Source organism: Dreissena polymorpha, chromosome 4, assembly GCF_020536995.1.
Source record: "Dreissena polymorpha isolate Duluth1 chromosome 4, UMN_Dpol_1.0, whole genome shotgun sequence".
Classification (NCBI taxonomy): domain Eukaryota; kingdom Metazoa; phylum Mollusca; class Bivalvia; order Myida; family Dreissenidae; genus Dreissena; species Dreissena polymorpha.
The window spans coordinates 132,261,680-132,278,535 of NC_068358.1; the positions used below are offsets into that span (position 1 = coordinate 132,261,680).

General features: G+C 33.1%; 1 long non-coding RNA gene across 1 annotated transcript; it reads left to right on the forward strand.

The window, feature by feature from the left end:
• Nucleotides 1-6,427: 6,427 nt before the first annotated feature.
• On the forward strand, nucleotides 6,428-15,703 carry LOC127876575 (uncharacterized). The gene is made up of 4 exons (XR_008047931.1): nucleotides 6,428-6,555; nucleotides 9,669-9,873; nucleotides 10,293-10,411; nucleotides 11,485-15,703. It is a non-coding gene; the product is annotated as an uncharacterized LOC127876575 (long non-coding RNA).
• The last annotated feature ends 1,153 nt before the right edge of the window (nucleotides 15,704-16,856 follow it).

A 16,856-nucleotide genomic window follows, 5' to 3' on the forward strand; every position in this document is an offset into this window, starting at 1 on the left:
TTCAGGTCATTTTAGTATTATGTCTTACTTTTATTTTGCTTTTGTACAAGTGTATGTACATTCTTTGAGTTTCGTAGTTTCAATAGAGTAAAGTATCAAATTTCATGTTTAATTTTGCAGGTCCTTTTAGTATTAATGTGTTTCTTATATTTTGCTTTTGTTCCAGTGTATGTACATTCTTTGAGTTTTCGTAGTTTCAATATTGTAAAACATCAATTTTCATGTTTAATTTTGCAGGTCCTTTTAGTAATAATGTCTTTCTTATATTTTGCTTTTGTACCAGGGTATGTTCAATCTTTGAGTTTTCGTAGTTTGAATATTGTAAAAGTTAAGAAAATCTGATGTTTATAATTTTATTGATATAAGTCTAAAATAATCAAACCAAGTTATGGTATGGGATGTTATTGATAACAATTTCCGTTTAGCAAAGAAGCTGTCTTTATCATACGATTAGTAGTACGTTTGCTGAGTTTAAATATTTTGTTAAAAAAAACGTTTAACTAGTTGTTAAACTTGAGCTTTAACACTCATTGTAACGATATTTGAACAATATTTATGACACCAATAAAATATTACAACAGATTACAAACACACTGCGGGATTTGTGGGTTATACATACCTTTGATCTTTTTAAATAACAAGGTCGAGGTTGTGATAGTTGAACATGGTACTGCGTGCTCGTATTGATTTATGATAAAAGAATGTATGGATTCAGCTAAAGATTAGTAGGGGGGGGGGGCATGTCCCATCTTTTTAAAATGTGTCTCAGCATATGTTCGTGTCATTTTGTTGTAAATACAGAACACTAAACAGTTTTTTTTTATTTAATACTATTGACAATTTTATCGAGTATCATCCAATATTAATTAATATTTACCATCCGACAATTGTTTACGTATTTTCCAGTCTTCATTTGTTTAATCTGGCAAAATCACGACCTAAGTATTTAAAACTATTGCGATAACATTACTGTGTATTCAGTGCTCCTCAGTCAAGAAAAAGTCCAAAGCTTTGGTGCTTACCTACTTATTATCGATTTAACCTGACCGCATTAAAGTTCATTCATACTTTTTGACGCTGTACTATTTTAAGACTTGTTTCAAAACCAAGAAGTGGACTTGTTTGTGTATTTTTTTTGTATTTTGCGTATAATAAAGAGTACCCAGTATTTTTTTAAAAGCGTATTTAAAAAATGCAATACTAAATACCCCTTTTTTCGTTAGATGTATGCCTCTTTTTTTCTTATTTTTTTACAAAGAATGACAGTCAAAATATTATTTTTATTATTTGGATAGCAGCTTAAAATTGTGATTTTGTTTGGAATTCTCTTAAACCTTTTCAAGCTGTTTTATTTAAACGTTGAAATTATGTCTACCCCGATGTAATTTAAGGTTCATGTAGAGGCTTCATTTTGAAAAATGTGGGACCCCTAGCATTAAACTCAACTTTGACTAACGGAAGAGTGTCACATTAAAAATGTATACATATATGCTTTAAAGGATGTTTTTCCTTCAAACTGCTACCAATTTTGTACATCAACGTATCATACCATCCACAAAATCAATCAAAATACAAAGCGATTTTAACACTAAAATATACATTATTTTCAAAAATCTGAATCATGTTTAGTCCACGTATTTCGGCGGAAAATTATATAACTAGTGAATAATATCGACATTGACGAGGGCAAGTTACGCTTAGATAGTACAAAAAGTTTACATATCTAGAAATATCAAAACTCGAACACATGTCATTTCATCACAATGGGGGCAGCCATTTTTAAATTAATAAAATAGAAAGAAACTCACTCATCGACTAATTGACATTCCAAACGGTTGACAATGACAAATGCATTGGATTGTAATCTTTCCGTTGATGTTTGCAAACTGCACGATCAGACCTCATAAACACTCAAAAGAATAACTATGTAAGAAGCATTTCACCAATGTTTACAATTGTTGTCGAATCACATGTACTTATATTATTGCGCATAAAATAGTACGCTTTCAGACTGACAGAAAGATCGATACGTAACTCCGTTCAATTCATCACGGTATACTATTCTATTGATAATATATAATAATACATCGCTTTAACAATCTAAAAGTAGAAATAATTCTTTTAAACGGAGTTTTTAATGACGAAAGTGAAAACAACGGAAGTTGGATGGATATTCTGTGAGATGCCCTTCGGCTCCAGAAAAACAATACAAATAAACTAAAAAAGACGTGTGGGGGACAATTTTCAGCTGGAAAACATTTGAAATAGGGTAAGTGATGATTTCTCTACGTGGTCAATTCTGTTATTTAGTGCGATCTCTTGCTGATTAATGTTAATAGTTGTTTTACTAGTTGCCACCCAACTGTCAAAATAAGTATGTGTTTTCTCAGTTATGTGTATACACATACCCGGTTTTCTCACCACTGCACGTGGTTTTGACCGATTTGTTTTGCACGTTTTTCTACGGAGCACAGCGAGTGCCACGCTTTCAAATGGGTAGAAGAAATCGAAATATAAAATCAATCGGTTTGCCAATTTCTTTATATTCCTTTACAATTTTATATGTCGTCTGCAATCTATTTCAATTTGAGAAGGTTTTAAAATTTGCAATTTGGTTGAGAGGTAAATAACAAAATTGTTAAGCCTTTGAAATAGAATTGTGACTCTTATTATCCACCATACCTGGATTTTTAAAAAGTAGTTACGTTTTAGTTATTTTTAGAACTTTGTTTAGGAAATTTATCCAAAAAAGGCAGTTGAATCAAAACTCATTTGTTGTTTTATGACAATAATTTTCTGTGAAATGCTGCTAACTTGACTTTGTATATGTATATAGCTTTGTATTTATTCAACTTAAGGTAGTGCATATCCTTCCTAACTTTAAAATGAGATTTTGTAAATTAGTGTAAAAATGTATTGGTTTTAAACCAAAATATGAATAAAGCACACAAATATTGAATGTCAAAAATGTGTTAATGTTATTCTATCCCTCTTTAGCTTTAAAATGATATATAGTTTGACCATATTGTACCACATTTAATGAAGAAAAACCAAAGCGAAGTTTTAATGAATTTTATCCCCCCATGAACCGTAACTTAGTGATTTATTTTTTCTTCCTGAATGTTATTAGCAATAAATATCTTAATAAAGCGACGCATCATTGTACGTTTTTCTTTAAAATATCCATTTAAGTGGAAGCTTAATTTTAAGTTGACCTCATGTAAAAAGAGCATTTATGTATGTTTTTGTTTTCTCATTTGTGGGCTTGAAAATGAACCGTCAATAAAAGGGCAACGGCTTACTGTAGTTATAAACTTGTTCCAGTCGATTTCGCACATGTGCACGTCTTTTGCTTTTATTTGATTAAGTAATGTAAAACCAAATGTTGTATTTCGTAATTTTTAATAAGTTTCAATATTTTTATATTGAGTTTTGTGTATTTATTTGTCACTCAGTACAATCCTTTTTTGTATTTATCCTTTCTATATAAGAAAATGATTGGTACGAATTGAATTCACAATATTTTTCAAATGTAGATTACAATTAAATGATATACCACATAGTTGCTATTTAAGCGATTTCGATTCCGGCAAGTATCCGTTAAATTTCATAAAGGGTTATATAGTGTAAGTTTGCTGGGTAGACGCAATAATGTACAAACAGAGAACAGAGTATGCAATAATTGTTCTACAAACGAAGTTAGATATTTGGATTGCGAATACTATGCTTTCTTCAAGTGTACCAAATACAATGAAATACAATTAAATTACCTTTAAAGCTGGTGTTCTTCATGCGATTCAACGCTAAATTTGTATAACTTAATGAGCTCTAATGATGAAACTATTTCAAAAAAAGTTAAGTATATATGTGTATCATCTATTGAAAAGTATCAATTACTAAAATCAAATACTTTGGTATATTAACACATCTGTTTTTTGTGATGTTTTTGTTTATGAATGTGTTTTCCTATGTGTATATATGTTCTAACCACAATTATGTTAAGATCTAAAAATATCAATAGCCTAATAATGTACATTGGGATATTAATACAACCCGTCAGTATTTTTATAAGTTTGTTCTTGACACAACTCTGATATGATCTAATAGTTAGATATCATGTACCACTGTGCATTTTGGACCGGAGGCCTTTGTTTACAAAATAAAATTGACTTGACTTATATAATCTTTTTTCGAACGTTTTAATAATTTTTGCACGTAGTACACTGTCAGGTTATGTCGTCCATATGTCCTTCACTTTATGACTGTATGGGTATTCTCGAATATTTAATACTAGTAGTATTTAATAAATCTTTATGCGGCTTCCTATTGTGGTATTCCCTTCATTCTGGTTAAAAGGCACTTTTTCGTTAAATTTGTTCTTATTGTTAAGTAGTTTGCATACTTCGATCATATACCCTCTGATTCGCCGATATCTTTCCTGTTGTTAAGGCGGCATTTCCGATGCGTTTATGGAGAGAAAAGAAATGAAACAAAACTTCTTCTCGCTTTTAAATATATGAGTCATAAGTAATTAATAGAATTAAAAACTGCAAAAGGAAGGAACAAACTGTCAACACACAGAAACTGTCTATGACGTGCCATTGATTACAAATTAGAAAAATATTTTAGTTCCACCACACAAATGTTAATTTCCAGCTTCACTCGCAATGGCAATTACGTTTGCCACAAATGAATATGACACGAATATACCATTCGCATGCTTCGGTTGAGAATGCCAGATATTGCATAGTTAAAATTATCATATTTTGTAAACAAACATCTCAAAATGCTGACAACTTTGAATAACATCTAATACCTAATTTATAAGCGAAAGCAATCGGGCATGTTCACACGGCTCGCATATACAATAATATTCTGCATTACCAAGTTGGTATTAAGAGCGAGAAGAATTCAACTGTGCAACCACATGGTTGAATATATGAAGATGATGACTAGTTTATAATCAACTCATATTAGAACATGGTATGGACACAGGTCTGGAAATAGTTACTGACCTTGACCTTGGAATTCAACATGATTTTTAAAACGTAAACTACAGGGGAAATTTTTGCTGTGGAAATGAAAATATCGGCACTTGTTAATACTTTTTCGACACACTTTTCGGGCTTAAACAAAATGAAATGCTGTTTATTTATTAACAACACTGTGTTATTTGAAACAGTTTCAAATAATTATGATAGGAAGGAAAAGAAGCGTTTCATAAAAGTGTTTGACTGCCGTGGGACTCGAACCCGGAAGCTCTTGTGTTTAATGCCAATGTTCTTTCTCAACCGTGATACACCGGCTATCTTGGGATTCCTCCGCAAGATATGAACGATTTATGGAATAAATCGTCTGCTGATCCAGAGAGGTTCTATATCTGCACCATGGACGACTTAGTATCTTGTTGCGAATTTGACCGAATTTTGTAGTTGACGTACTCGTAAACGTTTGGAGTAACGATCATTTTCAAAATACGGCGGAAAAAAAGACTTTCATCACAGTTCTTACACTTTATTACAACAGTTGGCCTTACATAATCAAGGCTTAACATGATATATATATATATATATATATATATATATATATATATATATATATATATATATATATATATATATATATATATATATATATATACATATTATAAAATATTTATTGAAGTTCATTTATGTTAAGCTGCAAACAAACACTCATCAATGTTAAAGCTTAAAATTCTGAAACTCAATGTCAAGGTTATACAAGACAGTCAAGGTTATACAAGACACATATCATTCCGTTTTCAAATTCTGGCAATCATGTTATAATTGGTAATTAACCTTTTTTTCAAATGTTTGTGAAAACATAAACCAAAAGAGCAACAAACGGACAATATTGGATCAAGTTTACCATTACAGTTTTATTTTATTTATGTCGTTGATTGTATAAATATTGGATTGACAGGAGAGCGATTAATTCAATGTGTTTTATTGTAAAACATTTGCATTAACAATTAATCTTATAACTGAAAAGTTTTATGGTTGAGTATAATTTTTATTGAAACTATATTAGTTATCAATGTAAACGCAAGGTATTCCACAGCAAATGTCTCAAAGGTCAAGACGATTGTAAGTTTATATTTTTGGCTCAAATTGCTTTTAAATAGTCGATTTACTGTTTCAATATCATTTAACAGATGCGCGCGCGCAGGACATTTACAAAAGTTTGACAACAACTATAAACATAAAGTAACATCTAAATACATCAAATAAACATCAAATTTCGGCATCATGCGTAGAGCAGATAACAGATAATTGCATAAAGGAAAAGCAAGGGACGTAACCGAGCCTATACTTGGGGTTCGTTGATTCTCCAAAGTTGTCATTCATAACCAGTTTTCAATAAATGCCTAAAACCCGTTACGATCTATATTTAGAAATAACATGCGCACAAACATCCGCTTCTAAGCGTGACGAAACTGCAGCTCGACGAATCTTCTATTGCGAATATGATATTGGGATAGAACAACAATGCATACTTGTTGCGCGTTATTCGTTTGTTTGTTGGTGATTTGGGGTAAGTGAATTTATTTCAGATATATTTGTTCATGTTTTACATTTTAACATAAGCCTTACATAAAGTTGAGTTTTAAAATGCGAAACGAAGACGTTACCGCTGAAGAGCATTTTTCTTTCTGAGAAAATGGTCGTTTGAGAAGTTCGCGACTCATTTTTTACAATTTTGAAAAATTCACGACTTATTTTTCTACAATGTATATATTTCTTTAATTTGCGACTCATTTGTTCACAAGTTGATTGACCATGGGCCTTCTAACAAAGACGGGAAAAGCCGTTGGAATTATGTTTATACAGTGTCGAGATCTTTTAAGTAAACCGTGTTTCTTAATGTTACCGTTGATCTACATTTTATAATGTTCAGTCACTTTCTGTATACTTGTTGGTGCAGTTATTTAGCTTATTGTGATTTTACCCAGACTGATTTTATATGCAGATCGCGTTTGTGCATTTGTGTTGGGCTTTTCATTAGTGTGTTTGTGCGTATTTCGAAGTGATTGAGGTCATTCCTCGCCTAAGGTTGCATTATGAATGGAACCGGAATGTGCTCCAGCACTCCTTTTGAATTGCACCAGCCTGACCAGGTCATATCATTTTTTCATCAACATGTTTAATGTAAAGTCGAATTTTTACACGAAATTGTTTAAGAAACCCTGACGGATATGTTACTCGGGGACATTGGTTGATATAATTGTCCGTGCAAAAACTTTTTCACTGGCATACCTTTAAAGAAATTTGTAAATAAAGTGCTAAATATGGGACGATTCCATGCATCGTCGACTTTAAATAGCCATATTTCAATAAATCCTAAATAATAATTACCAGTATTTTTCTAACATACATGGTTATAACTCCTTTGCATATACCAAAATATATTTTAATTCAAAAATGCCTTTTAACAATTATAGAATGGGATTTACTAACCCTACCAAAATTCAGCGAAATCTATTGGCAACTTTTCCTAGCACATCCAACTTTTCACAGCATATAGGGTTTCCGGGGGTGTGGATGACCATGAAATCATCTCAACATAAAAACATGCACTGTCAGTAATTGAACTCACTCATACATCACAAAGTATCTCTCACACTGAACCTCTCTCAATCTTGATTGGCTTAGTATTATTAAAGGATTAGTGTCAGAGTGAATACCCTGTTACAGTTAATCAGCATGAAGTCGATAGTGTATTTCAACAGTAGAATAACGCGAATTAAAAAAAAAACACTTTGAGATTTAAATTTTTAAACGCATACATATGGTAAATAATTTTATCATAATATCTGATTTCTAATAAGAATCCTTCATCTGTATACAATATCTTTGTAAACAATATTTATTGTATCAATGCTCATTTGATTGACGTGTAATATCTATTGGTACCGTTATTTGTGTCATATCTATATTGAATACAATGACACCCGTAGAATAACGCGAATTTTTCCAAAAAAACACTATGTCCACGAAATAAGAACTATGTTAACATTCTCAACACGTCTTCGTGAAATGCGAAATGTCGTAAATTGTTGAGGGGCCTTTTAACAGATTTTGGCATGTATTGAAGTTTGTCATGAAATGCTTTATATTAATAAATGTAAACATGGGATCTAAAAAGATCCATAAAAAAACAAGAATAAAATTAAAGAAAGAAACAAAGTAACCCTCACTGACCCTGGAGTATTTTTTTGGCATAATTTTTTCGTACCCAACATTTTCGTACCCCTATTTTTTTGGCATAATTTTTTCGTACCCAAAATATTCGTACCCCCTTTTTTCATATCCCAAGTTTTTTGGGCATAATTTTTCCGTACCCAAAATTTTCGTATCCATTTTTTTGTTTTTTTGGGTACGAAAAAAAATGTGGATACGAATACAACTTTGGGTATGAACATTTGAGGTACGGAAAAATTATGAAAAAAAATTGGTTACGAAAATTTTGGGTACGAATTTTGTTTATTCTGAAAGATCGGGTACATGTAAGTATACCGGGGTACCCAAAAGTATATCATTTGAAAATCGGTGTACGGTGAATTATACTTCAAAGTACCCGGGGTACGGGGAAGTAGTACCCGTGGGGAACTTGACCGTTTCAGCATAACTGCCATCAAATTTTGTGATTGACTTGGACAAAGTGCACCACAGCATGACGCCTACTTACACCTAAGTAAAGTTTTAACTTACCAAAGACGCTGATGCTTTCATGTTCACGAATTATCAAAACAATGAAGACGGCTTTATCAAATCATTTTTTAATACACATCAGTCGTCTGAGCACGATATAAATGCGACTTTGTAAGTGTACTGATTTCAGTTTCTATAAATAATATCAGGATTATTTTTGTAACAAAAATACAATACTTGAATCGGGATTTCGGTTGAATATTTGCCAGTTTAAAGATATTCGAACATCGTTCCCATCCCCAGAAAAACACTTACATTTTAAAGTCGCAAATACGAATGATGCTAATATGTTCTGTAGTTAATCTTAACGAGTGATAAAAACATGGCAAATAAGAAACACATCATCATGTATCGAGTAATTGCCAGCACAGGTGGTTAGCGTGTGCCTATGATATTAATTAGTGAAAACATCATTTTGAATGAAAAATAATCATATTATAACGAACAATCAACTTTTCTGAAAACAAAATTCACTATGAAATATATGTATAACCAGGTATCGAACTCAAAATCACCCGAAAACGGGTTGCATAGCTTTGAACAGCCATTACTTCAGCAATTGTGCAGCGATTTTCACAATCTTGGTCTTATTCAACGCAAAAATGAATTTCCTTTCTGGAAATGTATATTTCTTGTTATATTTCTACAAATGCAGGGTCAAATTTTAAGAAATAACACGATACACAACTCGCATGACCTACTTGACACCGATCAGACACTACTAATATTCCATTCAGTGTCATCCCTGTTATCACATGTACTCATACATACTGTAGTTAAGTATCGAATACTCGCCGTTGTCATTCCCGCTGTATATACTTTCAAGGTCAGGTTCAAGCTTTATTTCATTACACACAATAATAATTTTATTTAAGCATCACTTTAACGAGTACAATTTTCTTGTACTTGTAAAATGTGTCCTTATTTGAGTTTCAGTTGACGGTTGCCATGGTTACCAATGCTGCACGAGTTATACGGATTACAGCGAGACCTACCACCCCTCACAGCGGTGTGAGGACTACTGCTGCTTTCAGGTGAACTTGAAAAACTACAAGATCTGCTGCAACGATGAGAAGATGATGGTTCCCTCAACGGAAAGGGACCAAGACTCCTGCGTAAAGAGCTGGATAGAGGAACACGTGTAAGGAGCGCGCACCTTTTGTTTCATAATCGTGCGTTTTCTATGAGCCTCAAGTTTCATCATTCAAGGTCATGCTAGGTCATTTGGTAGAGCACACGGTCCGGGTTTTGTGAGTTTGATCCAGTTTGTGTAACTTAAAGCTCTGATCGAGCAATTTAGACTGTTTTGACATTAGTTATTGAATTGTTGTTTTTATCGTCAATAGGCCGTAATTTCATTTCCATCATGTAGGATAGTTGGTAAACTACTGGCATATTTGAAATATATTGAATTTTCCGAATATTTCACGCCTATTTTTTTTTCTCAATTCCATGTTCCATGTCATATATCCACACATATTATATAAAGATCAAATAAGTTCTTATTAGTAACAAATAAATACATGTTACAGAGAAAAAATACGTTTTAATACATTTTAGCTGGGTCCCGATTGTTAGCTGCATTCTCCTTGTCGGTCTAATCGTTTTGTGTTGTTTGTGCTGTTGCGGTTGCTTTACATGCTGTAGGAGAGGACGTACCGTGATGAAGCTGTCCGCATGTGAGTTATACGGAGGAATTACACATTTCACAAATGCCCTTCCATGTTTAACTTTTAAGTAGTGAATGTTGCATAACTTTGTTATCTCGATAGATTTTATCGTACGCGTTCTTTGTGAGATGTAGCTGTACGCAGTCGCGCAATCAAGCAGTGCAATATACAAGTTGTACTGTTCCATTGATTTATCACCCCTTACAGCGTCGTTGCAACTCTGTGTCATGATGAGGCATTTGCATCGGCTAAAAAATAACTGATACAATTAATTACATCATAAAATACCGCCGACTTCTGCCAGAAAATGTTATTTATTGTCGCACAGTCTTATCGTTAGAAAAAATCTGCACATCTAGTATATTAGGACTACCTTGTGTTAAAACATGACCTAAATCACTAGAAGAATATATGATGATGTAAAAAAATAATTGGGCTACGGAGTGGGATGGCATGACTCATCATCCTTTAGACTGCCTAAGTAAAAGTTCGCCTGTGGCAACGCCAATGCCTTGCAATTAAAAACAAACAAAACATATAATATAAAAAAGTTGGCATTTTAACATTTGCTCGAAAATAATCATTTATGATAACACTCACGTATGAAATTACTAATACCTTTAAGTATATAATAAACCATGTTAGTATTACCCCATTAATAATGTCTGTACATATAGTGAGGAAACTACAAACTGATACAACTTGTTCTAAATTTTCTGAAAAAGCCGACAAACACTAGTATACTTAACATTCTGAGACTGAGTGTGCGAGCCATAGGTCAAAGTGTGAAGACGGTATTGGGTATTCGAATAGAGTGATCTCATTTTAATCATACAGGTTATAAACCACTTATTCTCGATGACATGCGTTTTACCAGAGTTAACTACATAAAGTGTGGACACTGAATAATAATGAGCAATTTTCATGTCGGTTGTAACATCGCAGATGTTGTTTTTATTCAAGCAAATCATTCTGTTTTATTTATTTTATTGTTTTCAATGGATGTCAAAATAGATTCTTGCATTTCCTTGTAGATATTTTCCAAGCCAAAATGCTTGAAGTGTATAACTGCTGTATTTCAGAATCCAGTGTAATTGCGCAGAACACGAACGTCATGCACGCTGGATATTACCAGTTATCCGGATAATGCCTGGGTACGGCTTCTCTGCAGTACCGAACATGCAACCTGTACATGTCACAATACTATTTTGAAACAGATGTTTTTTCTATTTTTTTAAAGAACAAAATAAGAAATATAAGTAATCTTTGGTGAACGCCTCATTTGGGTAGTTGTGTAAATATAATACATGTGTAATATCCGTTGAACATATCGGAAATATACAAATATTTTATTATAGTATTGTTTTGATACACTGCGTTTTCAGAGCTATTCTTTTGAAATATATAACAAAGATTTCCCAATAAATTTAGTCTTGCTATGAAACAAAGGACCTACTGCATGTCAGTAAAGTGTTGTTCCAGAATAGTCTGTTCAGTCAGCAGGACGACGTGAGAGTAAAGTGTTGTCCAAGATTAGTCTGTTCAGTCAGCAGGACGACATGTGAGTAAAGTGTTGTCACAGATTAGTCTGTTCAGTCAGCAGGACGACATGTGAGTAAAGTGTTGTCCAAGATTAGTCTGTTCAGTCAGCAGGACGACATGTGAGTAAAGTGTTGTCCCAGATTAGTCTGTTCATTCAGCAGGACGACATGAGAGTAAAGTGTTGTCCCAGATTAGTCTGTCCAGTCAGCAGGACGACATTTTAGTAAAGTGTTGTCCCAGATTAGTCTGTTCAATCAGCAGGACGTCGTGTGAGTAAAGTGTTGTCCCTGATTATTCTGTCCAGTCAGCAGGACGACATGTGAGTAAAGTGTTGTCCAAGATTAGTCTGTTCAGTCAGCAGGACGACATGTAAGTAAAGTGTTGTCCCAGATTAGTCTGTCCAGTCAGCAGGACGACATGAGAGTAAAGTGTTGTCACAGAATAGTCTGTTCAGTCAGCAGGACGACATGTGAGTAAAGTGTTGTCACAGAATAGTCTGTTCAGTCAGCAGGACGACATGTGAGTAAAGTGTTGTCACAGATTAGTCTGTTCAGTCAGCAGGGCGACATGTGAGTAAAGTGTTGTCCCAGATTAGTCTGTTCATTCAGCAGGACGACATGTGAGTAAAGTGTTGTCCCAGATTAGTCTGTTCATTCAGCAGGACGACATGTGAGTAAAGTGTTGTCCCAGATTAGTCTGTTCATTCAGCAGGACGACATGAGAGTAAAGTGTTGTCCCATATAAGTCTGTTCAGTCAGCAGGACGACATTTTAGTAAAGCGTTGTCCCAGATTAGTCTGTTCAGTCAGCAGGACGTCGTGTGAGTAAAGTGTTGTCCCTGATTATTCTGTCCAGTCAGCAGGACGACATGTGAGTAAAGTGTTGTCCCAGATTAGTTTGTTCAGTCAACAGGACGACGTGTGAGTAAAGTGTTGTCCCAGATAAGTCTGTTCAGTCAGCAGGACGACATGTGAGTAAAGTGTTGTCCCAGATAAGTCTGTTCAGTCATCAGGACAACATGTGAGTAAAGTATTGTCCCAGATAAGTCTGTTCAGTCAGCAGGACGACATGTGAGTAAAGTGTTGTTCCAGATTAGTCTGTTCAGTCAGCAGGACAACATTTATCACCAAACAGGATTTTTGCTAAGGAGAGACTTCCTTTAAACGTCAATACCTTAGAAGCGATTGTCGTCCCTGATTAGCCTATGCGGACTTCACAGGCTAACATGGGGCGACACTTTATCACATGCATTAAGCCCCGTATTATTTCAACCTAGAATAACTCTAAGTAGGTTGTCATCGATTAACATTTAAGCCGCCTCATGCAAAAATGTGTGATATGCCATATGCCAGCCTAGTTCCAGACCAGACAGCGCATTTGTACAGTCTGGTCAGGCATTACCCCTGTTTGAAATAAAGTCACGAACGTTTTTGCTGTTACATTAGCGGACTGCGTAATATTTTGGTCTGAATTTGGAGATACTTTTTTCAAAAATAAACATTCCAGTATTGTATCTTAGTGATGTACTACCCCGCTCTGTATTACACATTCATGTAATTCCATTATATAACCATAAGAGCATAACACTCTGTAGTTTCATGTTTTATTTTGCCGGCCATTTTATTATTATGTCTTACTTATATTTGCTTTTGAACGAGAGTATGTGCATTATTTGAGTTTTCGTAGTTGAAATATTGTAAAAATTCGAATTTTATGTTTAATTTTGCAGGTCATTTTAGTATTATGTCTTGGTTATATATTGCTTTTGTGCCAGAGTATGTACAGTCTTTGAGTTTTCGAAGTGTGAATATTGTAAGTTAAGAAAATTTTATGTTTGTAAGTTTATTGATATAAGTCTAAAATAATCAAACCAAATTATGGTATGGTGTGTTATTGATAACGATTGCCGTTTAGCAAAGGCGCTGTGTTTAACATACGATCAGTAGTACGTTTGCTTAGTTTAAATATTTTGTTAAAAAACTTTTGACTAGTTGTTGAACTTGAGCTTTAACACTCATAGTAACGATATTTAAACAATATTCATGACACCAATAAAATATTTAAACAGATGACAAACACACTGCGGGATTTGTGGGTTATAGATAGCTTTGATCTTTTTTAATAACAAGGTCAGGGTTGTGATACTTGAACATGGTACTGCGTACGCGTATTGATTTATGATAAAAGAAGATATGGGTTCAGCTAAAGATTGGCGGGGGTGCGGCATGTCCCAAATTGTTAAAATGTGTCTCAGTATATTTTCGTGTCATTTTCCTAGTAAATACAGAACACTAAACAGGTTTTTATTTATTATTGACCATTATATTGGGTAACATACGATATTAATTTATATTTACCATACGACAATTTTCTAAGTATTTTCTAGTCTTCATTTGTTTTATTCGGGCTAAATCACGACCAAATTATTTAAAACTATTGAGATAACATTACTGTGTATTCAGTGCTCCTCAATCAAGAAAAAGTCCAAAGCTTTGGTGCTTACCTACTTATTATCGATTTCACCATAACTGCATTAAAAGACATTCATACTGTTTGACGCTGTACGATTTTAAGATTTGTTTGAACACCAAGAAGTGGATTTTGTTTGTGATTTTTTTTGTATTTTGCGTATAATAAAGAGTACCCAGTATTGTTTTTAAGGCGTATTTCAAATTTGCAAAACTTAATACCTATTTCGTGAGATGTATGCCTCTTTTTGTCTCATTTTTACAAAGAATGACAGTCATAACATTAAAATTATTTAGATAGCAGCTCACAATTGTGAGTTAATTTGGAATTCTCTTTAACCTTTTCAAGCTGTGTCTTGATTTATACGTTGAAATTATGTCTACTCCGATGTAATTTAACTTAGTGATTTGTTTTTAGAAACCTGTGTGTTATTAGCAATACATATCTAAATAAAGCGACTCATCATTGAACATGTGTCTTTAAAATATTCATTTAAGTGGAAGCTTTATTTTAAATTGTACTCATAAAAAAAAGCATTTATGTATTTTTTTGTCTTCTCTTGTGTGGGCTTGAAAATAAACCGTCAATAAAAGGGCAACGGCTTAATGTAGTTATAAACTTGTTTCAGTCGATTCCGCACAGATGCAAGACTTTTGGTTTTATTTGATAAAGTAATGTAAAACAAATGTTTTAATTTGTAATGGGATTTTTATAATGAGTTTAATGTATTTATTTGTCACTCAGTACAATCCTTTTTTTATTTATCTTTTCTCTATAAGAATATGCTTGGTACGAATTGAATTCACAATATTTTTTAAATGTAGATTCCAATTAATTGATATACAACATAGTTGTTATTTAAGCGATTTCAATTCGGGCTAGTATCAGTAAAATTTAATTAAGTGTTATAGTAAAAGTTTGCTGGGTAGACGCAATAATGTACAAAAAGAGAACAGAGATTGCAATAATTGTTCTACAAGAAAGTAAGATTTTTGGGTTGCGAATACTATGCTTTCTTCGATTGCTCCAAATACAATTAAATACGATTATTTTTTTTTAAAGCTGGTATTCTTCAGGCGATTCATCGCTAGAGTTTTATAACTTAATCACAATATTGTTATGATCTAAAAATATCAATAACCTTATTATTATGTACATTGGAATATTAACACAACCCGTATGTATTTTTATAAATTTATTCTTGACACAACTTTGATATGATCTTATAATTAGTTACGTTGTATCACTATGCATTTTGGACCGAAGGCCTTTGTTTACAAAATAAAATGGACTTGACTTGACTTGTATTATCTTTTTTGAACGTTTTAATAGTTTTGCACGTAGTGCACTGTCAGGTTATGACGTCCATATGTCCTTCACTTTATGACTGTATGAGTATTCTCGAATATTCAATTCTAGTCTAGTTTTATAAGACTTTATGCTGTTTCCTACTGTGGTACTCCCTTCTTTCAGGTTTAAGGCACTTTTTCGTTAAAGTAGTACTTATTGTAAAGTAGTTCGCATACTTTGATCATATCCTATCTGATTTGCTTATATCTTTTTGTTTGTTAAGACGCCATTTCGGATTATCCGATGCGCGTATGGAGAGCGCCTAGAAATAAAACAGAACTTCTTCTCACTAAATAAGTTATGGGTCTTCATTTAATGCCCATTTTTTTCTGAACTAATTATTTTCAAATCACTTTAATGGGCATACCTATCGATAAAATAAGAATTTTGTCGCATATATTTATACATAAACTTTATGCAAATACATGCATTTATGATGGTTAATAAGGCGTACCAAGTGAAATATATTAATACATGTAAGAACACAAGTTTTGTCATCACTTTTCGGATATACCGAAAAAACAACCTCTAATCATAAGTAATTGAAGAATTTAATAAAATAAAAACTTGTTTGCATATATTTATACATAAATGCTAAAACATGCTGAAATATATTTATATCGGTAAGAACAAAAGTTGTGTCATCATTCCTCGGAAACACCTCAAAAAGCAATCTGTAATCATAAGTCATTAAAGATTTAAAAACAACAAAAGTTAAGAACACACTTTCAACACACATAAACTGTCTATGATGTGTCATTGATTTCAAATTCAAAAAATATTTTAGTTCCACCGCACAAATGTGAAATTTCCAGCTTCACTCGCAATGGCAATCACGTCTGCCACAAATGAATATAACACGAATATACCATTCGCATGCTTCGGTTGAGAATGTAAAATATTGCATAGTTAAAATTATCATATTTGATAAACAACCATCTGAAAATGCTGACAACTTTGAATAACATCTAATACCTAATTATAAACGAAAGCAATCGGGCACGTTTACATGGATCGCATAAGCAATTATTATCAGCATTACCAAGTTTGTATGAAGAGCGAAAAGAGAGCAACAGTTACTGTGCAACCACATG